The following is a 25,871-nucleotide window of genomic DNA, read 5'->3' on the forward strand; positions in this document are numbered from 1 at the left end:
CAACAAAATTGCCTCTTCTCTTTTTAAATTATTTTTAAACTTTTGGAAGTATTTTATTTCCTTTAAATGTCATGATTTTACTTTGGATTCAGTATCTGACAACTGATTCTAAAGAAAGCCTATGAAACATTAAAATTTAATGATCATCTCCTTATAGAAGGCCAAAGGATCTACATATTTGTATGTTCCTCCTATGTTTTGACACAATCTTTAGCACTTTGGTCTTTGCAGAAAATAGTGAACTACTTATTTGAAAATACCAATTACAAAACAATCTCAGGAGGCCTGAACTAAGGAACCTAAGTGCATTACTCAAATGCATCATATCCCCTGTGTTTTATCACTAGATAAGTTTACTCAACCTGGCAAAATTTATAATCATCAACAAATAGAATACATTCTCTCTGTGTGTCCTCTGAGGTATTTTTTCTTTCATTATTTACTTTACATGTAAGGGATCAATTTTCTTCTCTATTCAACTAATACAAATAAGTACTTACTTATCCCTTGCTTTAATGTAAGATTTTGGTAATGATTTGCAGCAAAATCGTTGAAGTCCCTTTCATTTTGTTTATTTAGCAGTAATTATCAAATTGTTCTTAACTTTGAAATGTGCGTATCAATTCCAGTTATATTACAACTTCAAGTTCCTGTTATTTGCCAAAAGAATAGACACCAAATCAGAGAAAAAAATTTGCAATGTAATCACAATCCTTAATCTAGATTGATTTATATCTGTATTTCATAAATATAGACTAATTTATATTTCTGATCATTAGTATGAATGGAATATTCCTGATACAAAGCTGTATCTAGTATTGATGTTTTCCTAGTATGATTATGAAATAAAACCTAATAGTATTTTAGCAACATATGTATATTCAAAAACATTCAGATGATGTCACTTTTTAATGATAGCAATTGTCACATTTTTTTCCTTTAGTTATTTAAATTGCATGGAGCGTCACTTAAGAAATAATCCATATTTTTCCAAGGTTGTTTTGACATTAATAGCATTTTACTGCAGTTATTCTTTAACATTGTTCAATTACCGTACTTGAGAAATGTTATATCCTTTTCTGTTTAACAGTTTCTTATGAAATAGAAAGAAATAGACTACCAAAATTGATAATGTTAAGATTGACAGGTGTGCTAAGAAAGCAAGTCACAGTTGGACCTAGAAGTCATCAGCCAAAGAAAGTCATTGAATCCAAAAAATGCTGCTAACATCAAATTGAACAGCTTTCTTATGTTAGCAACTGTGCTGGGAAATAACAAGGTAAATGCATACAAATTTTATGTTTATTAAAATAGCAAATAGATATAGATATATAAATATACATAGTAATTATGTAATTATTATATATACATATGTAATTATTATTTAGAGATATACAATTAGCAGTATAAGTCTTAACAATCTTATCTCATCCTTCTATGTTATCAGTTCTATGACAAGGTAAAATTTCTAATGGTGTAATCCATTTATCCTGGTACTTACCTTGATATTTCCAGATAATTTTATATCTCTATTTTGATCAATTAGAGATGAACATTTAGCTTTTTTACCCCAACACAATACACTTCTGTCTCTGTTTACTCCTTAGTTATATCCCACTTTCTGAGTGAATCAGTAATTTCATGGGTGTGTTATCTATGTAGTTCACTATGATTCTTTTTTCTTGTGTGCAATGTTGCAAGGTTTGGTGATAATACTGCTTTATGTTTCACCTATAAATCTGCAAACACCAATTCTTATTTTGACCTATTAGTACTGTCATAGTTTAAATACATATACTTTTTGTTTGTCTTATTTGCCCAAAAGGCAGACTTACTATTTTGTTTCTCAGTCTCACTGTTTCACTTGGGTCTGGTTGCACTCTTCCAGGAGCTTATGAAGAAAAGGTGCTAGGAATATTAAACCTTTTTTTTTTAATTGCAGTTAACATACAGTGTTAAATTAGTTTCATTGTACAGCTTAGTGATTTGATACTTACATACAACACCCGGTGTTCATCACGAGAGTACTCCTCAATCCCCATCACCTATTTCACCCATTATGCCACTCACTTCCCCTCTGGTAACCATCAGTTCTCTAGAGTGAACAGTCTGTTTCCTGGTTCACCCTCTCTTTTTCCCCCTATACTCATTTGCTTTGTTCCTTTAATTTCACATATGAGTGAAACCATATGGCAAATGTCTTTCTCTGACTTAAACTTCGCATAGCATTAGACTCTCTAGCTCCATCCATATCCTTGCAAATGGCAAGATTTCATTCTTTTTATGGATGAGTAATACTCCACCATGCATATAAGCACCACATCTTTTGTTCACCAGCTGATGGACATTTGGACTGTTTCCATAATTTGGCTATTGTAGATACTGCTGCTATAAACATAGGGGTGCATGTAGCCCTTTGAATTAGTATTTTTGTATTCTTTCAGTAAATACCTAGTAGTACAATTGATGGGTCATAGGATAGTTCTATTTTTAACTTTTTAAGGACTCTCCACACCATTTGCCATGGTGGCTGCGCCAGTTTGCATTCCCTACAACAGTGCAAGAGAGTCCCCTTTCTCCACATCTGTTGTTTCTTTTGTTGATTTTAGCTATTCTGACAGGTGTGAGGTAATATCTCATTTAGTTTTGATTTGTATTTTGCTTATGAAGGACGAGGAGCATTTTTTTATGTTCCTGTTGGCCATCTGTAGGTCTTCTTTGGAAAAATGTCTATTCATGTCTTCAGCCCATTTTTACTTGTATTATGTTTCACTAGATGCTGTGTTTTGTAGAAGTTCTTTATATGTTTTAGACACTAACCCTTTACCAGATGTATCATTTCCAAATAGTTTCTCCCATTCCATAGGTTGCCTTTTAGTTGTGCTGATTTTTTTCCTTCGCTGTGCAGGACCCACAATTATATGATCAATTAATCTTTGACAAAGTGGGAAAGACAGTCACTTCAACAAATAGTGTTGGGAAAATTGGACGACTTTCTTATACCATACACAAAAATCCAAAATGGATTAAAGACCTAAATATGAGACATGAAACCATTAAAATCGTAGGGGAGAACACAGGCAGTAACCTCTTTGACATCGGCCATAGCACCTTCTTAATAGGTATGTCTTCTGAGGAAGGAGAAAAAAGCAAAAATAAACTATTGGGACTTCATAAAAATTAAAATCTTCTGCACAGCAAAGGAAATAATCAACAAAACTAAAATGGAATATTAATCACTTAATCATTTATAAGAAAATACTTTTCTTATTATCTTTCTTATAATCTGATAAATAAATTTATATAAATTACATATATATCTGCTAGAAAATATAACAGGTTTTTTTTCCTTCACTCCCTGATAGAAAAATGTTTTTAAATTATTCTGTGTATTCTAACAACTAGTATTTGGGAGACCAACGATACTATGATTGTAATTCTTGGTATTCCTAAATCCTGTGTCTTACTCCAAGTTTTTAGGACTTCTCTAAATGTTTTAAATTTAGGTATTTGGATTATGCTTTCAAACTGATAATTCCTATCCTTTTCAGGACTTCGTTGATAAGTCCCTCTATCAACTGTCCATGTTCATTTTTTCTTTGACAGAGTGTGTATCTATTTGAAGTTTCCTTTAATTATCTTTCATTGCCTGCTGTCTGGTCTTTTGCCCTAAAGTATTTTGTTCTTTGACTATATATTATTCAGAAAAATACTGCTCTTCTCTGCATGGATGTAATACATGCAATATGTTGCATTGTTTTTCTTGATTTAAATTTTCTTGTATGCTCTGAATTGTCAGTGTTTCTCCAGACACCTTTATCTGCCTACTGTGCTTTCTGATATTTCCATTAGAAATTTCCTCAAGTGGAATAAAATTCATGGTCATCCTTTCAAATTTCAAAATAAGTCATTAAGAAAAACCTTGGAAAGTGTATTTCAATCAGAAGATTTGTTCACTGTAAGGCTTTATTCTAGGGTGATTGAACAAGGGACCTGATATAGATAGCTTAAGATTTTGTGTCTGGGATAGTTCAGCTTTTTAAATAAATATACTGCAAAAATTTCTGCTTAAGGGAATATGCTGAACTGAAGAATTTGGATAAGAGGAATTGGATAGCCAGTCCATATGGAGAATCTTCTAATACCTTATATTTTTTCCTTTGGCCCACTGCTACTCTCCATTGCACTTATCTGATCCCTTTTACCAATCCAATTCAGGTCTATCAGAATAAATGATGATTTTTATGTCAAACACTTTGCTTGGAACTATATGCATTACAATACATTACCTTCATTTTAACAGGGAGAATAAATGCATTTTCATGTGCCATATTTAGCTAAATGTTCTTACTGGATACACATTTGGTATTCTCTTTTTTTTAGAAGCCTCATTATTATTGATAACTCTGTGACGTTTACTGTAATTAAAATAGTTACATTCTCTTTTTCCTATTTTCTTTTTGCCACGGGTAGATTAGTGTAAGTTACATTAAAATAAAATTCAAGTTTAATTTTCTTAAATTATTATATATAGAAACTATCCTTCCACTGATTTTCCTTTTAAAGAAATAGCTATATTGTGGTAGGATATACATGCAATAAAATCACCGTTTAAAATGTACACTATATTTGGGGCACCTGGGTGGCTCAGTTGGTTAAGCGTCTGACTGGCTCACGTCATGATCTCACGGTCCATGAATTTGAGCCCCGCGCCGGACTCTGTGCTGACAGCCTCGGAGCCTGCTTCAGATTCTGTGTCTCCCTGTGTCTCAAAAATGAACATTATAAATTTTTTTTAAATAAAAAAAAGTACATGTACAGTATATTTTAGTTTATTCAGAATTGCACTACTATCACCACTATTATAAAACACTTATAACACCCCAAAAGGAAACCCTGTACACATAAGCACTTATTACCCACATCCCTCTACCCTCCTAGCTCTAGACCAACACTATTTTATTTTTATTCTCTATGAATTTCCCTATTCTGGACCTTTCATATAAATGGGGTAGTTTGTGGTATTTGTTATGGACTTCATTCATATACCATAACGTTTTCTTTTTTCCTTTTTGAGATGTAAATGATATACAACATTGTGTAAGTTTAAGCACTTGATAAAGCATATATAAACTTTGACAGGTAACACCTTCACTACCTCACATAATTTCCTATTTTGCATATGTAGTGGTGCCATTTAAGATCTTCTTCTTAACACTATTGTATCACCATGCTATACATTATATCACCAGAACTTATTCATCTTACAACAGAAATTTGTACCCTTTCACCAATATCTCACCACTTCTGACCTTAATTTTCAAAGTATCATTTTTTACATTATAATCAAACTTTGTATGTGTTCCATAAAATGATATATAGATATGCATACACACACACACAGCAGGTATGGTTATTCCATCAAGGCATTCATAATATTTAAGTATAAAAATGTATATTAAAAATGGGAATACAGGACTTTAAGAGAAAAAGTACAACTTTGAAGTATTAACAGTAAATTTTAAATAATTATACATATTCTGTTTGTAAACCAAAATAGATCATATGACAAAGAATATATTTCTCCATTTAATTTCCAAAAGAAAAACAACCTTATGTTGCATAGAAATCACTTCTCTGTTCAATATCAGATGTAATTGGCCAATGGTATCATTAAAACATACTAACATCAAACATTTTCTACAAGTATAGTTCCATGTGAAAATGATATTAAGAGAAATGCTCTGACAAAGCCTGTTCATGTAATAGCAAGTGACTATGGCAACTAAGCTCAGTAAAACTAGTAATTCCCATCTTTTAAAACCTTGTTTAGAGATACTTTTGTTTTTCAGTGAACAGCCATTCATGGAGTTGAACAGTTTCCAGTCTAACATGGCAACATAGGAAGGCCCTGAACTCACCTCCTGGATGAAACACACCACATTATAACTATACAATAATTCCTCCTGAAGAAGAATTGAGGGCACATTAAACATCTTCTACACAACTAAAGATAGAATAGCAAAAGAGAACAAGAGACACTGTAACAAAGGAAACTCCAAAGCAGTGGAATGGTCATAGGGAGGGATAGCATTGAGCAACCAGGCATAGATTCCTTTGTCTCTGGAAATAGGAAAATAGCCACAGTTTAAAAGAGCAACTAGCACAAGAAAGACAAAACTAGAACTACACCAAGCAATGCAAAGTGCTACAAGAACACGCTCCAGGTATCAGGGAGTGGAGGGGGTGGGAAACTGTTACTACCCCACCTTAAAAGCCTAGACTAGAGTGGGGTCCAGATGCCATTATCAACAGATCTGGTGCTCAGTGTGAGTTGGCAAACACTGTGAGCCCAGAGTTCTCAAGCCCACACCATCCTTTGTGGTACTGGAACATAGAAAATAAACCATGGGTTGTTTTATCTTTTGTATTATGTATGAATTAAAAATTATAAATTTTGGTTTTTTTACTTTGTGGTTTTACTTTGTGGATTACTTTGTGGTTTTCATTTTTGTACTTTCTATTTTTTTTGTCATCTTATTTCTTATTTTCTTCATTCAGGAAAAAGCCGGAATTTAAAAGAATAACTAACATAAAAACATAGCTCCTGCCAGATACCAAAGAAAGGATACATAAGAACACTGCAGCAAGTTTAAGAGGAACCATTCTGCCTAAATTAGAATAAGTCAAGACATCTCTTAGATAACATCAAGTGAACAAACATTGATTTGAAGAAATAACAGCTGAAAACTTCACTAACCTACCTCAAGGTCCAAGAAGTACTGAGAGTTCCAAACAAGATATATGCAAGGAGGTCCACGGCACATCACATCATAATTAAAACATCAAAGACAAAGAAATTGTAAAATCACAAAAAAAGAAGCAAAAAGTGACCTACATGGGAAAACCTGATTTTTCAGCAGAAACCTTGTAAGCCACAAGGGAAGGACATGATTAATTTAACATGTAGAGAAGGGGGTGGGGGTAGGAAACATACACCTACCAATGAGAATAGTCTACCCAAGGAGGCTCCATGCTACCAGTGAAGGGCTCAACACAGGGCTCAATCTCATGAACCGTGAAATCATGACCTCAGCCAAAATCAAGAGTCAGATAGATGCTCAACTGAGCCACCCAGGTGCCCCTATACACATTCTTTTCAGGTATACATGGAACATTCTCCAGAATAGATTACGTGTTAGGCCACAAAACAAGCCTGAATAAATTTAAAAGAGGAAATTAAAAAAAATATATGGAGACAAATGAAAATCAAACCAGTCCAAAATCTTTGGGAGGCAGCAAAAGCCATTCTAAGCGAAAAAACATAGTAATACAGGCCTACCTCAAGGAACAAGAAAAAGCTCAAATAAACCATGTAACCTTATACCTAAAGGAACTAGTCTCCTCTTTGATTGCTTTGTTGACACATTGGTTGTTTAGTATCCCATTGTTTAGCCTCCAAGTGTGTGTATTATTTCCAGGCTTTTTCTTGTGATTTCTAGTTTCATACTACTGTGATTGGTAAAGATGCATAGTAGGATTTCAATTTTCTTAAATTCATTTACTGTTCCATTTTCCAAGGTAGAAAGCTCAGTAATTGAAAATTATCTCAACCCTTTCCCTCTTTATGACCGACTGACTGAAAATCCTGTTGATTATACCTCAGAAAAGTGTTTCAAGTACAACTTATCCTTACCAGGCCCATTTTCTTGGACTTTGTTCAGAAATTGAAGACAACACAAAGAAATGGGAAAACATTCCATGATCATGGATTGGAAGGACAAATGTTGTTAAAATGTCTATACTACCCAAAGCAATCTGCACATTTAATGAAATCATTATCAAATTGTCACCAGCATTTTTCATAGAGCTAGAACAAACAATACTAAAACTTGTAGGAATCACACAAGACCCCAAATAGCCAAAGCAATCTTGAAGTCCAAAATTGTGATGCCTCCAGCTTTGCTTTCCTTTTTCAAGTTATATTACAACATTGTAGTGATCAAGACAGTATGGTACTGCCACAAAAATAGACATGTAGATCAGTGGAACAGAATGGAAAACCCAGAAGTGGACCCACAGTTATATGGTGAACTCATCTTTGACAAAGTAGGAAAAATATCCAATAGAACACAGTCTATTCAACAAATGGTGTAGGGAAAACTAGGCCACTTTCTTACACCATACACAAAAATAAATTCAAAATGTATGAAAGAACTAAATGTGAGACAGGAAACCATCAAAATCCTAGAGGAGAACACAGGCAGCAACCTGTGCTTTCTGACCTCAGGCATAGCAACTTCTTACTAGGTGTATCTCCTGAGGCAAGGGAAACAGAAGCAAAAATGAACTATTGGGACTGAATCAAATAAAAACTTCTTCACAGTAAAGGAAATAATCAACAAAACTGAAAGGCAGCCCATGGAATGTAAGAAGATATTTGAAAATGACATATTGGAAAAAAGGGTTAGTATCCAAAATCTATAAAGAACTTACCAAACTCAACAACCAAAATCAAATAATTCAGTTAAGAAATGGGCAGAAGACATGAATAGACATTTTTCCAAAGAAGACATCCAGATGGCTAAGAGACACATGAATAGATGTTCAGCATCACTCATCAGGGAAATACAAGTCAAAACTACAATGAGATATCACTTCACACTTGTAATGGCTAAAATTAACAACTCAGGAAATAGATGTTGGTGAAGATGCAGAGAAAGGGGAACACTTTTGCACTGCTGGTAGGAATGCAAGCTGGTATAGTCACTCTGGAAAACAGTATGGAGGTTCCTCAAAAAGTTAAAAATAGGGGCAACTGGGTGGTTCAGTCGGTTAAAGTCTGTCTCAGTTTTTGGCTCAGGTAATGTTGTTGTGGTTTTGTGAGTTTGAGCCCTGGGTTCATCTGGAAGTGCAGAGACTGCTCGGGATGCTCTCTTTCCATCTCTGCCCCTCCCTCATATGTATATGCTCTCTCTTAAAATAAATAAACTTTAAAAAATTTTAAGTTAAAAATAGAACTATCCTACAACCCAGCACTTGCACTACTCGGTATTTACACAAAGGATACAAAAATACTCATTTGAAGGGGAACATGCACCTCAATATTTATAGCAACATTATCAACAATAACCAAATTATGCAAAGGGGCCAAAGCCTCATTGATGAATGGATATGTATGTGTACATACACATCTTCTATATCCATTCATCAAATATATATATATACACACACACACACACACACACACACACACACATACACATATATAATGGACTATTACTCAGCCATCAAAAAGAATGAAATCTTGCCATTTGTAATGACATGGATGGAGCTAGAGTCTATTATGCTAAGCAACATAAGTCAGAGAAAGAAAATACCATATGATTTCACTCGTATATGGAATTTAAGCAATGAACATGGGCAGGGGGAGAGAGAAGCAAACTGTAAAAACAGATTCTCAACTATAGAGAATAAACAGGGTTGCTGGAGAAAAGGTGGGCAGTGGGGTGGGTTAAATGGGTGATGGGCATCAAGGAGGGCACTTGTAATGAGTGCTAGGTGTTATAAGTAAGTGAAAGATCAAAACTCTACTTCTGAACTATCACACTGTATGTTAATCAACTGGAATCTAAGTAAAAACTTGAAACTGCAAAAGAAAGAAAAGGAAAAGCGGCATGGTGATTGGTGGCTGTGGGCTCTGCCTCTCTCTGCCTGTAGCAATGCCCTGTTCTTGGCTAGGATTTTCTCATGATTCCACATCTCTCAGCCCAGATTTCTTATGGTTCTCTGAAATGTGGCTGCTCAAACTCCCCCTTCCTCAAGGTGGAATTGCTAACATGGGCTACCTCAACAAACAAATCAAAGCTCACCTGGTGCAGGGTCCAAAACATCACTACAAGTAGGGAGATAAAGTAACCAAACTCACAAGAGACAGCAAGTAACATTCTCCAAAAACCTCCTGAAGGGTCAGGCCCTGGACAGTGTATGATCCCTCTTTACAATAATAGTGCTTGCAGGTGCAGGGCACATAACAAGCTTTTAAAACACAGAAGGGACAGAAAACTAGCCAAAATGATGAAAAAGAATTCTCCTCAAGAAAGATTCCAGGAAGAAATGACAGCTAAAGAATTGCTCAAAACAGTTATAAACAATATAACTGAACAAGAATTTGGAATAATAGTCATAATAATTGCTGTGCTTGAGAAAAAGAATAGAAGACAGCAGAGAGTCTATTGCTGCAGAGATAAAGGAACTAAAAATAGTAATGATGAATTAAAAAATGCTATCAATGAGGTGCAAAATAAAACAGAGGCGGTCACAGCAAGGATTGAAAAGGCAGAGGGGAGAATAAGTGAAATAGAAGATAAAATTATGGAAAAATAGGAAGCTGAGAAAAAGAAAAAATTCTGGATCATGAGGGGAGATTAGAGAACTAAATGATTCAGTGAAATGGAAAAATATCTGTACCATAGGAGTTCCAGAAGAAGAAGAAGAGAGATAAAGGGGCTGAAGGTGTACTTGAACAAATCATAGCTGAGAACTTCTCCAATCTGGTGAAGGAAACAGACATTGAAATCCAGGAGGCACAGAGAACTCCCTTCAGATATAACTTGAATCAATCTCCTGCATGACGTATCATAGTGAAACTGGCAAAAGATACAAAGATAAAGATGCAAAAACAAAGAGAGAATTCTGAAAATAGCTAGGGATAAACAGGGCTTAACATATAAGGGCAGACACATAAGTGTAGGAGACCTATCTACTGAAACTTGGCAGGCCAGAAAGGACTGGCAAGATCTTCAATGTGATGAACAGGAAAAATATGCAGCCAAAAACCCTTTATCCAGCAAGCCTGTCATCCAGAATAGAAAGAGAAATAAAGGTTTTCCCAAAAAACAAACAAAACAACTTAAGGAATTAATCACCACTAAACCATATCTATAAGAGATCCTAAGGGGGACTCTGTGAGTGAAATGTTTCAAGGATCAGAGACATCACTACAAACATGAAACCTACAGGTAGCACAATGGCTCTAAACCCATATCTTTCAATAATAACACCGAATGTAAATGGACTAAATGCTCCAATCAAAAGACATAAGGTATAAGAATGGATTAAAAAACAAGAACCATCTATTTGCTGTCTATAAGAGACCCGTTTTAGACCTGAGGACACCTTCAGATTGAAATTGAGGGGATGGAGAACTATCTATCATGCTAATGGATAGATAAAAGAAAGCTGGAGTAGCCATACTTACATCAGGCGAACTAGACTTTTAACTAAAGGCTGTAACAAGAGATGAAGAAGGGCATCATAGTTATGGGGTCTATCCATCAAAAAGAGCTAAAAATTATAAATGTGTATACATTGAATTCAGGAGCACCCAAATATATAAAACAATCACAAACATAAGCAATCTTATTGGTAAGAATGTGGTAATTGCAGGGGGCTTTAATACTCCACTTACAACAATGGACATATCATATAGACAGAAAATCAGTAAAGAAACAATGGCCCTGAATGATACCCTGGACCAGATATATTTAGAACTTTTCATCCTAAAGCAGCAGAATATACATTCTTCTCTAGTGTACCTGAGACATTCTCCAAGATAGATCACATACTGAGTCACAAAACAACCCTCAATAAATATAAAAGAATTGAGATCATACCATGCACACTTTCAGATCACAATGCTATGAAACTTGAAATCAACCACGGGAAAATGTTTGGAAAACCTCCAAATTCATGGATGTTAAAGAACATCCTACTAAGGAATGAATGGGTCAGCCAGGAAATTAAAAAAGAAATTAAAAAATATATGGATACAAATGAAAATGAAAATGCAACAATACAAACCCTTTGGGATGCAGCAAAGGCAGTCCTAAGAGGAAAATACAATGTAATACAATACATTGTAATCCAGGCCTATCTCAAGAAACAAGAAAAATCCCCAATACAAAATCTAACAGCACACCTAAAAGAACTAGAAGCAGAACAAAATAACAAAAAACTGAAACCCAGCAGAAGAGAAATAATTAATATCAGAGCAGAAATAAACAATATAGACTCAAAAAAAAGTAGAACAGATTAATGAAACTAAGAGTTTTTTGAAAAAAAAATGATAAACCTCTAGCCAGGCTTCTCAAAAAGAAAACAGAGAGGACCCCAATAGGTAAGATCACGATAAAAATGGATTTATCACAACCAATCCCTTATAATACAAGCAGTTATCTGAGAACACTATGAAAAATTCTATGCGAAAAAACTGGACAACCTGAAAGAAATGGAAAAATTCCTAAACACCTACACACTACCAAAACTCAAGCAGGAAGAAATAGAAAATTTGAACAGACCCATAACTAGTGAAGAAATTGAATCAGTTATCAAAAATCTCCCAACAAATAAGAGTCCTGGACCAGATGGCTTCCCTGGGGAATTATACCAGACATTTAAAGCAGAGTTAATACCTATTCTTCTCGAGCTGTTCCAAAAAAATAGAAATGGAAGGAAAACTTCCGGTCTCATTCTATTGAAGCCTACATTACTTAGATTCCCAAACCAGAGACCCCACTATAAAGGAGGATTTCAGGCCAATATCCCTGATGAACATGGCTGCAGAAGTTCTCAACAAGATACTAGTAAATCGAATTCAACATCATGTAAAATGAATTATTCATCGTGATCAAGTGGGATTCATTCCTGGGCTGCAGGACTGGTTCAATATTCACAAATCAATCAATGTGTTACATCACATTAATAAAAAAGAATAAGAACCATATTATCCTGTCAATAGATGCAGAAAAAGCATTTGACAAAATACAACATCCTCTGTTAATTAAATCCTCAAGGTAGGATAGAAAGAACATACTTAAACATAAAAGCCACATATGAAAAGCCCATAGCTAATATCATCCTCAATGGGGAAAAACTGAGCTTTCCCCCTGAGATCAGAAACATGACAGTGATGTCCACTCTCACTACTGTTGTTTAACATAGTGTTGGAAGTCCTAGAATCAGAAATCAGACATAATGAAATAAAAGGCATCAAAATTGGCAAAGAAGTCAAACTTTCACTTTTCGCAGACATCATGATACTCTACATAGAAAACCCAAAAGACTCCACCAGAAGACTGCTAGCACTGATAACATGAATTCAGCATGGTAACAGGATACAATATCAATGCACAGAAATTGGTTGCATTTTTATACACCAATAATGAAGCAACAGGAAGAGAAAGCAAGAAATATCCCATTTACAATTGCAGCAAGCACCATAAAATACCTAGGAATAAACCTAACCAAAGATGTAAAAGATCTGTATGCTGAAAACTATAGAAATCTCATGAAGGAAATTGAAGAAGACACAAAGAAATGGAAAAACATTCCATGCTCATGGATTAGAAGAATAAATATTGTTAAAATGTCAATACTACCTGAAGCAATCTACACATTCAGTGCAACCCCAATCAAAATTGCACTGGCATTCTTCTCAAAGCTAGAACAAACAATCCTAAAATTTGTATGGAACCACAAAAAGACCCCAAATAGCCAATGTAATAGTGAAGAAGAAAACCAAAGCAGGAGGTATCACATTCCCAGACTTTAGCCTCTACTACAAAGCTGTAATCATCAATACAGTATGGTATTGGTACAAAAACACATAGACCAATGGAATAGAATAGAGAACCCAGAATTGGACCCACAAATGTATGGCCAACTAATCTTTGACAAAGCTGGAAAGAGTATCCAATGGAAAAAAGACAGTCTCTTTATCAAGTGGTGCTGGGAGAGCTGGACAGCAACGTGCAGAAGAATGAAACTAGACAACTTTCTTACACCATTCACAAATATAAACTCAAAATGGATGAAGGACCTAAACGTGAGACACAAAACCATCAAAACCTTAGAGGAGAAAGCAGGCAACAACCTCTTTGACCTCAGCTGTGGCAATTTCTTACTCAAAACATCTCCAAAGTCAAGGGAATTAAAAGCATAAATGAAATATTGGGACCTTATCAAGATAAAAAGTTTCTGCACTGCAAAGGGAACAATCAACAAAAGTAAAAGGCAACCGATGGCATGGGAAAAGATATTTGCAAATGACATATCGGATAAAGGGCTAGTATCCAAAATTGGTACAGGGCTAGTTACCAAAACTGGTAACTCACCAACCTCCATACCCAAAAAACAAATAATCCAGTGAAGAAATGGGCAGAAGACACGAATAGGCACTTCTCCAAAGAAGACATCCAGATGGCCAACTGACACATGCAATGATGCTCAACGTCACTCATCATCAAGGAAATACAAATCAAAGCCACACTGAGATATTACCTCACACAAGTCAGAGTGGCTAAAATGAATAACTGAGGAAACTACAGATGCTGGCGAGCATATGGAGAAACAGGAACCTTCTTGCACTATTGGTGGGAATGCAAACGGGTGCAGTCGCTCTGGAAAACAGTGTGGAGGTTCCTCAAAAAGTTAGAAATAGAACTACCCTACAACACAACAATAGCACTAGTAGGAATTTACTCAAGGGATACAGGATTGCTGATGCATAGGGGCACATGTACCCCAATGTTTATAGCAGCGCTATCAACAGTAGCCAAATTATGGAAGGAGCCTAAATGTCCATCAACTGATGAATGGATAAAGAAGTGGTGGTTTATATATACAATAGAATACCACTTGACAATGAGAAAGAATGAAATCATGCCATTTGCAGCAACATAGATGGAACTAGAGGATATTATGCTAAGTGAAATAAGTCAGTCAGAGAAAGACAGATATCCTATGTTTTCACTCATATGTGGATCTTGATAAACTTAACAGAAGACCGGGGATGGGGGGGGAGAAGGGGAAAAAATAGTTAGAGACAGAGGGAAACAAACCGTAAGAGATTATTAAATACAGAGAAAAAAATGAGGGCTGATGGGGAGTATGGGAGGGGGGAATGGGTGATGGGCATTGAGAGGGCACTGGTTGGGATGAACACTGGGTGTTGTGTGTAACCCAATTTGACAATAAATTATATCAAAAACTTTTTTTTAAATAAAAGATACAATACAGGAAAAAAAAGAAACTGCAAAAAAAGTATTCAATCCTCTGTATCTAAATTTGTACAATGTGCTTTGATATTCGTGTACTGTATTTCTCACCAAAAACTTTTTCCCCAACATCTTACGCTGATGAAGCCCAACCCTTCGATGTTAACAGGCATTAAATATCATTAGGCTTAGCCCTTCAGTAGGCAGATGAGAAAACCTGAATTCAGAGGAACTAAATCCCTACAACTGAATGGTACGATTTTCCAAAGACAGGTAGCTTGTTAGTATAGGGCTGGGACTAGAACCCAGATCTGCTGATTCCCCCATCCTGAGATCTAAATGGCCAGGTACCTTAGTGAAGTTATCCAAAAGAATGCCATAGAATTTTTAGTCCAAATCAGAGTTTTAAAGTAAGAGTGTAAGTTATTTCATTTCTGAGCAAGCAGTTTGACAAGGCTCATTAAGCTGAAACTATTATTGAAGTTATTCATCTTTTCAAATGTTAGATTTCTTTTGAGACATTAAAGACAGTTCTAAATTACTCCTGTGATGTAATTTTATATTGTATCACTCTAAGTAACTTCACTTTACCAGTTCTAAAACTTTGTCTTAATGTTTTTCTGATCACAATACTCTTTAAAATTATCTATCGATTGTTTTACTTTGTTCTTGTCTCTTGCCACTAAGTATACTATAGATTTCATAAAAGCAAGAACTTGTGTGCTTTGTTTGTTGCAGTAACTCAAGAATGTAGAATACTGGATACTGTTGACACTTAATACATATTTTTCAATAAATAGCTTCAGTGGTTTATTGAAATTTTTTTGAAATGCATTCTAATTACTGAAATAGAAATGACTAGCTTCAAAACCATGACTGTGAGTCATCTTTAAACATTATTACATTTAAAAGACATTTTAAAGCAAATAAAATTGTCACTCAAAAATATACTAACAATATCAGTACTAACAATATTAAACAATCTTATTCCTTACACCAGGTTCAAGGTATTTGTAACGGAACCCAAGTTTATCTGCCCAGTGTCCAGAAAAGCCAATTACTGAGGCATAAGTATGCAACAAGGAAAGGGGTTATTTGAGAGGCAGCCAAACAGGAGAAAGACAAGGCAAGCCTAAAACCACATCCCAGAAAGGAGGAGAGTGAGGGCAATTGGAAGGCAAACAAAAAAAGGTCTGGGTAAAAAGTTGCAGTTGCCCTTCTTAATCCAAATACCCCTTTGGTTAGGCTTCCAACCCCCACTTTCTTTTCATCATTTCTCATTCTTGAGGCAATTGGGATGATGGCCTCTCTAGTTACTTCCTGCTGAAATGGGGTGAAGATCACGATTATAGGAATTGAACCCTTCTTCACTCATTTATACATATTCTTTAGTTCAAGGTTGAATCCCAACATTCCAAATTAACAAGATTTTTGTACTTTGGTTAATAGTGCTTATACTATGTTTTATCTAGAGCCTTAGCGGAGATTTGTTGCAACTAAATAGCTTGTTGTACTCACGGATGGATTTCTTTGGATCAATTCTCCCAAATAGTTCTAGGTCCCTCAGAGGCTTGTTGGTCCAACCAGTGTTCTTGTGGATGTTCTCCTTGCTGACAGGGTATAGGGAACCTGTGGATTCTTTGTAACTTCAGTGTGATGAATCCACAGCTTAAATCCCTTATGATTTCACTGAAGAATTGGTAGTTAACAGCACCTCATAAAAGTATTGTCCAACAAAGTTGGATTTGGTTCTCTGGGTGCTTGCTCTTCCAAGTCTTTAATAAGTCTCCAAGATTCAGGTGGTATAAAAGCACATCTGTGGGGTACATAAACCTGATGAAGTAAATTTATGTACTTAATGTACCTGATAGTATCTAATTCTCTAATGTGAACCCCATCAAGTCATGAAAAGAGTGTCAAAAAAGTCTTCCATATAACATTTCATAGGGGCTTAAACCAAGTCTACTTCTAGAGGCTACCCTTACCTTACCTCAGGGTAATTAGTAAGGCTTTTTCCCAAGTTAAGTTGGTTTCTTGGCATATCTTTGCCAAACTTCATTTTTTCTGGTTTTTTTTTTCCAGATTGTTGAGGGCATCCAGGAAGGGTAACTTCCATTGAACGCTCAAGGCATTGGACACTACTTGTGTGATTTTTGCCATAAATACTGCTCCATTGTTTCTCTGCATGGTTAGAGGCAATCCAAACCTAAAAATGATTTTGCTTAAAAATTTTACAACTTCTAAAGTTTTCTCTGAATAGTATGGAAAAGCTTCAACTCAGCTTGTAAAGGTGCCCACAAATACCAGCAAATATCTGAGTGAGATCATATGGTATTTATCTTTCTCATTCTGACTTACTTCACTTGCTATAATACCCTCTAATTCCATCCATGTTGTCACAAGTGGCAAAATCCCATACTTTTTTTATGGTGAACAAAACAGACAAAAAACATAAGACAAAATAGAATCAGACAAAAATATACAGATAACTGTTGCCAGAGGGAAGGGGTAGTGGGAGGATGGGAAAAATGGTTGAAAGAAAGTAGAAAGTAGAGGCTTCCAGATGTATAATGAGTAAGTTATGGGGATAAAAGGTATAGCATGGGAAATACAGTCAATAATATTGTAATAGCATTGTATGGTGACAGAATGTAGCTACACTAGTCATAAGCATAAGGTATAGAGATGTTGAATCACTATGTTGTACACTTAAACTCATATAACATTACATGTCAACTGTACTCCGATTAAAAATGTTAAAAAATAGATCAGCAAATATTGAAAATTACCTGTTTTCGGCACCATGGTAAAGTCTGCCAGGTAAAGATGCCTCTAAGTTGTATAGCCTTTAGAACTGCTGGGGCTCCTGTTTAAGATTGTTTTTAGCAAAAATGTCACATTTTTAAAACAGGTCTCTGAAGTTTGGGACCTCTATATATTTCTGGATCTACTGGAGTAGCACCTCACCCATAATGGGTTCTTTGGTGAATATGGTTAATTATTTCTTCCATAAAAAGTTCTGGGATAAGGATTTATTATATTTCTAGCCATCTTTAGTGCCAACATGGTGTCTAAGTCCCATTATTTGCTCATCTCAGGACCTCCAGGGAATACTAGAGTTGCTATTTAGTGAAGTCTGTGTCTGGTACTGAAGTCATTATAGAGTTTTGGAGTCTTGTATAGGCTGCCATCTCGGCAGCTTAATCTGCCCAATTGTTCTGGGGTCCTCTGCAATGGACAAGAGCTGAGTCATCACTGTATCTAGCTCTTCATTGTCCTTGAAACTGTTCCCTACCATGAACATCTCAGATGTTACAATTGCTGATCTACAAATCAGGACAGCTGGAATAAACGTGTTCAATTACCTGTAGGTATCTGGTGATCTTTCTGAATAGCCCATACAGCTGCAGGCATGAAGATTGTCTAGGGCCATTGTGGCAATTTTTCTCTGAATATTACCTCAAGTTGCCTAGCTTCAGGTGGCAGGGCTACAGGAAAAAATAGTACTTTTAGTTCTCAATGATTATAAATAAAGAGAATGGGAGAAAATTGGAAACCTTAGTTTGTATAGTCATATCCAGACCTTAGAGGAAATCAGAATTTAGGATCCAGTCCAGTTTTATAGGCAAACATTCAAAGACAGTTAATAAGAAATAGGATCTAACATACACAAAGGTGTGTTATTGAAAGGTGGTTCTCTAAAATCAGCTTCATTTCCACCAAAGATAGTCAAATTAAGACTAATTTTTAAAATAAGTCCACTTTTCAGCAACATGCAGAAGGTTGAAACTAGACCACTTTCTCACACCATTCACAAAAATAAACTCAAAATGGATAAAGGACCTGAATGTGAGACAGGAAACCATCAAAAACCCTAGAGGAGAAAGCAGGAAAAGATGTCTCTGACCTCAGCTGTAGCAATCTCTTACTCGACACATCCCCAAAGGCAAGGGAATTAAAAGCAAAAATGAATTACTGGGACCTTATGAAGATAAAAAGCTTCTACACAGCAAAGGAAACAACCAACAAAACTAAAAGGCAACCAACGGAATGGGAAAAGATATTTGCAAATGACATATCAGACAAAGGGCTAGTATCCAAAATCTATAAAGAGCTCACCAAACTCCACACCCAGAAAATCAAATAACCCAGTGAAGAAATGGGCAGAAAACATGAATAAACACTTCTCTAAAGAAGACATCCGGATGGCCAACAGGCACATGAAAAGATGCTCAACGTCGCTCCTCATCAGGGAAATACAAATCAAAACCATACTCAGATATCACCTCACGCCAGAGTGGCCAACATGAACAAATCAGGAGACTATAGATGCTGGCGAGGATGTGGAGAAACGGGAACCCTCTTGCACTGTTGGTGGGAATGCAAATTGGTGCAGCCACTCTGGAAAACAGTGTGGAGGTTCCTCAAAAAATTAAATATAGACCTACCCTATGACCCAGCAATAGCACTGCCAGGAATTTATCCAAGGGATACAGGAGCACTGATGCATAGGGGCACTTGTACCCCAATGTTTATAGCAGCACTCTCAACAATAGCCAAATTATGGAAAGAGCCTAAAAATCCATCAACTGTTGAATGGATAAAGAAATTGTGGTTTATATACACAATAGAGTACTACGTGGCAATGAGAAAGAATGAAATATGGCCCTTTGTAGCAACGTGGATGGAACTGGAGGGTGTGATGCTAAGTGAAATAAGCCATACAGAGAAAGACAGATACCATATGTTTTCACTCTTAGGTGGATCCTGAGAAACTTAACAGAAACCCATGGGGGAGGGAAAGGGGGATAAAAAAGAGGTTAGAGTAGGAGAGAGCCAAAGCATAAGAGACTCTGAAAAACTGAGAACAAACTGAAGGTTGATGGGGGGGTGGGAGGGAGGGGAGGGTGGGTGATGGGTATTGAGGAGGGCACCTTTTGGGATGAGCACTGGGTGTTGTATGGAAACCAATTTGACAATAAATTTCATATAATGAAAAATAAAAACAAAATAAAATAAGTCCACTTTTAACAAACTTGGCCTAAGTACAGAAAGAATAATGATTGGCCACATAGTTGTTTAATTTGTTTTGTTACAACTTTTCATTCCTTGAAAAGGAATTTCAAATTACTTTTAAGAGCATTTTGGGGCTAAAAAGCCAAAGCAAATATTTGCCATCAGAGTTTTGCCTGTAATACCTATACATTTTGGTGGATTCCTCTCTTCTCAAGGTCCTCAAAACATCCTGAGGATCTGGCATCTGCCAGGAAGTGACCCTCTTTACTCACCTGGCAAGGCTGTTGGAAACCATGTAATAAACAAGGTAACAGGCTGATTTTTCCAAGGGATTTCATTGATTGGCTCCATAATACCAACCTTAGTTCCTTAAAGCTATAAGGTCGTATCTGAGTCTATGCATATCTCCCTAAATATGACATTCCAGTCAAATCTTTGGTTATATGACCAACATTTCCAATGGTGTCCTATCATAAGGAGAACAGATTCTTATAGAACTTCTGCAAATAAATGCAGTGCCACGAAAATATAAGAATACTCAGTTTCTGAATTCTGGAGGGAGGAAAAGTGTATTTGTTACCAAATTTCTTTAAGTTATACATAGCTTACAAGAAACAGTTTCCTTAAATCTGGAAGAGTAAACAGACAATCAGCATTTTTTTTAATGAGAGTCATAGTATTTTTTTTTTCATGTTCTCTAGTAATCCCTGGAGGTATTGAGTTGGTAGTTCTTTTAAATCAGGAACCTGAAAGTATAGCTCTTTGGCAGTCTTCCAAAGTTGACAAAATTGAAATCTTTAGAATCTTTGGCTGTTTTTGCTCTCATTTCTAACCTTGCTCCTGCCTTCATTAGATAAATCAGATAATCCAGCTCCCTAGCAGTGATTGGTGAGCTATTTAACCATTGGCTTTGTTTCCAGAGCTGAAGGGAAAGATCTTTAGGAATCTGGGAAGCTTCTGTGGATAGCCTTGGATAGACATATTGCTGAACATAACAGTGTACTTTCTCAATAGCTGGGGGGAAATTTGATCTATTGTTTCTCCAGGAACCACCTTTAATCTTTCTGATAATGATTTCAGAAACCACTTCAAGTACATAAATATTTGAATCTGGACAGTTACTAAGGCATTGCTAACAGTTCTTTGCCTTCCTGCTCTTATTGCAATCACATGTTCAGAGAATAAGTCATGATCCTTATTTGGGTTGTCCCCTGCATATTTTTGGCTTCCTTCAAAGAGTGCTGATGCCAAATCAGCCCTAACAAATTCAGGATAAAAAATGATAGGACAAGTTGACAATGAGTCTAAACAGGTTTTATTCATCTTGGATCTCTTAGATAGCATAAAATGATAAATCTATCAGTGTTTCATACTTACATGCATACTTGGAAGCCTTTTTTTTCTGTCCTTTGCTATTGCTGACAGAATTTGCTTCAATGTACAAAAGGACTCTATAGTATCTGAGACTGACAACTCTTCTTCAATTCATTCAATCCCATGTCTGTTTGAATGCTGTTTTCCAATTCTAGAAATTATCACAGACCTGTAGTTGTCAAAATCTTTCTATGAAGATTTTTATGAATTTCCTTAAAGAAGAAATACATTTGCAAGAGCATGAGAGTAAAACTATAACTGTAAATGGCAAGACTCAAAGAGGGCCGTGGTTTATCAATGCAATTGACAAGAAGATTTGATTATTTCTGTGATTATACTAGCACATATCAAAACTTTAGGAAAGTTTCTGGAACAGTGATCACATTCACCCATACAATATAACCTAAGAAGATTTACCATCATTTATTTGACAATGCTTCCCTTGTAATTTGATATACCAGATCAACAAGCCTAATTACTCAAAAAGACTTTATTTAGAAGTCGAATTTTGAGAGGTTCTTGGGTGGCTCAGTTGGGTAAGCAACTGACTCTTGAATTTGGCTGTCATGATCTCATGGTTTGGGAGTTTGAGCCCACATTGGGCTCTGTGCTGACAGTGTAGCCTGCTAGACATTCTCTCTCTCTCCCCTCTCTCTGCCCCTCTTGTGCTCTCACTCTTTCTCCAAATAAGTAATATAAACTTAAAAAATTAAAAACATAAGTTGAATTTTGAGAATTTTGTCTGAAATATCAGGTTTTAAAACACATACCTAAATAGGATTATAGATCATTAGAAAACTTAATTATGTATTTAGAGAAGGTGGCTATAAGAGATTCTAAAGGCAAATGCAGAGGGTTATATAGTTGTTAACAAAATAGATTTTTTATTTACTTTTTATTAAAAAAATTTTTTTAATGTTTTATTTATTTTTGAGACAGCGGGACACAGAGCGTGAGCAGGGGAGGGGCAGAGAAAGAGGGAGACACAGAATCTGAAGCAGGCCGCAGGCTCTGAGCTGTCAGCACAGAGCCCAATGCGGGGCTCAAACTCACAAACACAAGATCATGACCTGAGCCAAAGTCGGACGCTTAATCGACTGAGCCACCCAGGTGCCCCCAAACAGCTTTTTTGATATTGAGAAGATTCAACTTTCTGAAGTAATCAAAGACCTATAACGACAAAACAGAGATTTCGTTTTCTAGACTGATTAGACTGATTTTTAGACTTATTAAAGATAAATAAAAACACTTGTTTACAATTTAGACCAATAGTATTAACACTGTCATTTTAGCAAGGAGAAAAACCAAATGGCAATCTTATACTTATGTACTTCCGAATTAAAACTCATTCATTTCTACTAGATGGATTTTTTAAACACTTTATGTAATCCCTCCTTTTTCGTCCTGTCACTCCCATGTTGATATATACTTATTGGGACTAGGACATTCAGAGCACTGTGTGGATCTGAGTTCTTGTGGTAAATGCTGAAGTGTTCAGAGTCTCCAACAGGAATGAAGGGCCTCCAGCTGTAGGGAGGCCACGAAAACTCTCAACTCTCAGATGTTATTGGGGATTGCCTTGATGAAAGACAGCTGTGTTACTAAGGCTATCTCCTTTCCCCAGGTAGTCACATCCAATGACCATTATAAAAGTGTAGCCCTTTGCTCCAATTTAAGATGGTTCTCAAGGGCAATCCAACTTTTAGAACTTCTTAGAAAATCAACTAAGTGTTCTGTTAATATTGTATCACCTCTCAACTTTCTGCCTAAACTTGCTTCTTTATTCTCCCTTCTCTTCTCCATGTGTTGATCAGTCCCTAATAAGCTTTTTTATATACTAATTCTCCTTAATCTTACTGTTGACTATGCCCAAAATTCTTTTCTAAATGTTTCCTTCTCACAAACCTCTACAACATACATTTTTACATTCATTCAGATTTTGTCCTAAGTTTTCCCTCTTAAACAACTGGTCTCTTTCCTTGCATATTGTTTCCCTTATTTTCAGTAGTCTTTATTACACTTATTAAAATCACTTACCTCTGCTTCTGTTCTTAGATTGCCCATAAAGCTTGCCCATGGAACTAAATAAGGCATTAGACAAAGTTCAAGGTTTTTTTTTTCCTTACAAACTTTGCAGTAGAGATAACATGAACTTACTTGACTTTCAGTAACCATAGGCAGAATAAAAGTTTTATATGTAATACTGATGATTCTTGAGACAAGCCTATCTTAATTAAGATAACCTTAATTTACCTTTAATACCAACTATTTTTCCCAGATCGTGTTGACTTGTCAATCATTTGAGTTAGTGTCTATCTTTCTGAGATTTAAAGTACGCAATTCTTACAAGCACTTACCTTTAAACCAACTAAATAAAGCCTTTTTACAAATTAATTTTATCAGTACCATCCAGGGGTAGAGAAAATCTTTCACATTTACAAACATACATGGACACTCATACAAATATACAAACAAAATGAAAACAAATCTTAAAGACACAGTTTCCAGGTGTCTCTATTTTACAACACTAATCTAATTGCAAGATGGTATTGTAATTTATGGATGCATTAACTGGTCGTTTTTCTCTGGTGTCTAATATTGTGGGCAAGCAGTGTTGCAAAAAATTGACAACTTTGGAGAATACAGTCTGAAGGCGTGCATGTGGGGATCAAATTCTCATTTTCCATTTTTCAATTAGAACATGGCTGGTTTTATTCAAAGATACTAAAATCTGCATCAACAAACCAACCAAATGAAGTCCTGAGTGCCGCTGTGAGCATTGGTTCCTCCCCAAAAGTCAGGGCTTTAGTAACTGAAGCAAATGGCTTCCCAATTTCTAGTTTCTCCCTAAAAGTCAGTGTTTCGCTGAACTAAACAGCTTCCTAGTCAGTCTTTTCTTAAGCAGGAAAAGAACACAAATCCTCTATTTGGAGGCAACTGAATGGAAAAATTCTAAGTCAAACCAAATGGGAGGAATAAGTTCACGTGCTATTACACACGAAATACTCACCAAGAGATGTCTGTCCAAACCAAACCCAAAAACTTTCCTTGTCACAAGATTTAAGTTAAGCACTGAGGCTAGAGCTCCCAGCTGGAGGTGGGGGGGCAGGATGGCCCCAGAACAAAGAGCCTAGGCAGCTGCTTGGACTTGTCACCAGTCTCTGGTTACTGGCTGGGGCCTAACAAATCATGGGCGAAGATCTCCTGGTTGGCTGGCCAAATCTGTAACCAAACCCAAGTTTGTCTGCCAGATGTCCAGCAAAGCCAGTTACTGAGACATCAAGTATGCAACAAGAGAAGGGTATACTTGAGAGGCAGCCAAATAAGGAAGTGGGAGAGCAAGCCTTAAATCCACCTACTCAGAGGAGGAGAGTCAGGGAAATTTAAAGGCAAATAAAAAAGCCTGGGCCAAAAGTTGCAGCTGTGCTTATTAGTCCCATTAACCCTTTGGTCATCTGTTTACCTGTGCTATTATTATGTAGAGTATGTACTCAGTAAATTCTTATCAAATAATAGAAAATAGTTAAAATAATGACTGATAGAAAACTATTACCTCTTGGTCTCCTATTATAAAACATACTTAGAAACACACAAACAGACATAATTCAAAACCATTAGTCCCTTGAAAATAAAATAGACCAATATTTTTAGGAAACCATATCATTGGAAATGTTTTCATTGCAAGTAAACAGATGACTAATAATAACTTAAAAATAAAGCTTTATTTTGCTAATATAACAAAATCTATAATTAATCCTTTCTTTTGGAATTTTATCAGTGACTTAAATATCACACATATTTATAATTCTCTGGGCCTTTTTCTCATGATCACAAGATGGCTATTTCATTTCAAACCACCATACCTACATTCAGTGATGAAGAATGTGAAAGTAGGAAGGATAAAGGACTGAGGAAAACCACGTCTATCCCCTTTATCACCAAAAAAGAAACCCTTTCCTCTCATCAGGTTTTGTCTCACTGGCAAGAATTTAATTACTTGACCACATTTATCTGCAAAAGAGGACAATAAGTTATGCAATGTTACAGTTAATTTGGACCAATCACACACCATGGCTTGGAGTTGGCCCCATTATTGCTTCAAAACAGAATGTGTTACAGATCTATATCTCTCATGAATATAGATTTAAAAATTCTCAATATAATATTGACAAATGAAGTCAAACAACATATAAGAAGAATTATACACGATGGCCAAGTGGGACTTATTCCAGGTGTTCAAAGCTGGTTTAATATTTGAAAATCAATTAGTATAATCCATAACATTAACAGATTAAAGAAGAAATATCAAATGATTATATTGATGCAGAAAAGGCATTTAATAAAATTCACCCATTAATGATAAAAACTAAAAAAAAGAGGAATGGGGGGAACTTCATCAAATTGATAAAGAACATCTACAAAAAT

General features: G+C 35.8%; 1 pseudogene; it reads right to left on the reverse strand.

The window, feature by feature from the left end:
* Window positions 1-18,489, reverse strand: part of LOC106990063 (dysbindin-like) — a 47,984-nt pseudogene extending 29,495 nt beyond the window's left edge.
* Window positions 18,490-25,871: the final 7,382 nt, after the last annotated feature.

Source organism: Acinonyx jubatus, chromosome C2, assembly GCF_027475565.1.
Source record: "Acinonyx jubatus isolate Ajub_Pintada_27869175 chromosome C2, VMU_Ajub_asm_v1.0, whole genome shotgun sequence".
Classification (NCBI taxonomy): domain Eukaryota; kingdom Metazoa; phylum Chordata; class Mammalia; order Carnivora; family Felidae; genus Acinonyx; species Acinonyx jubatus.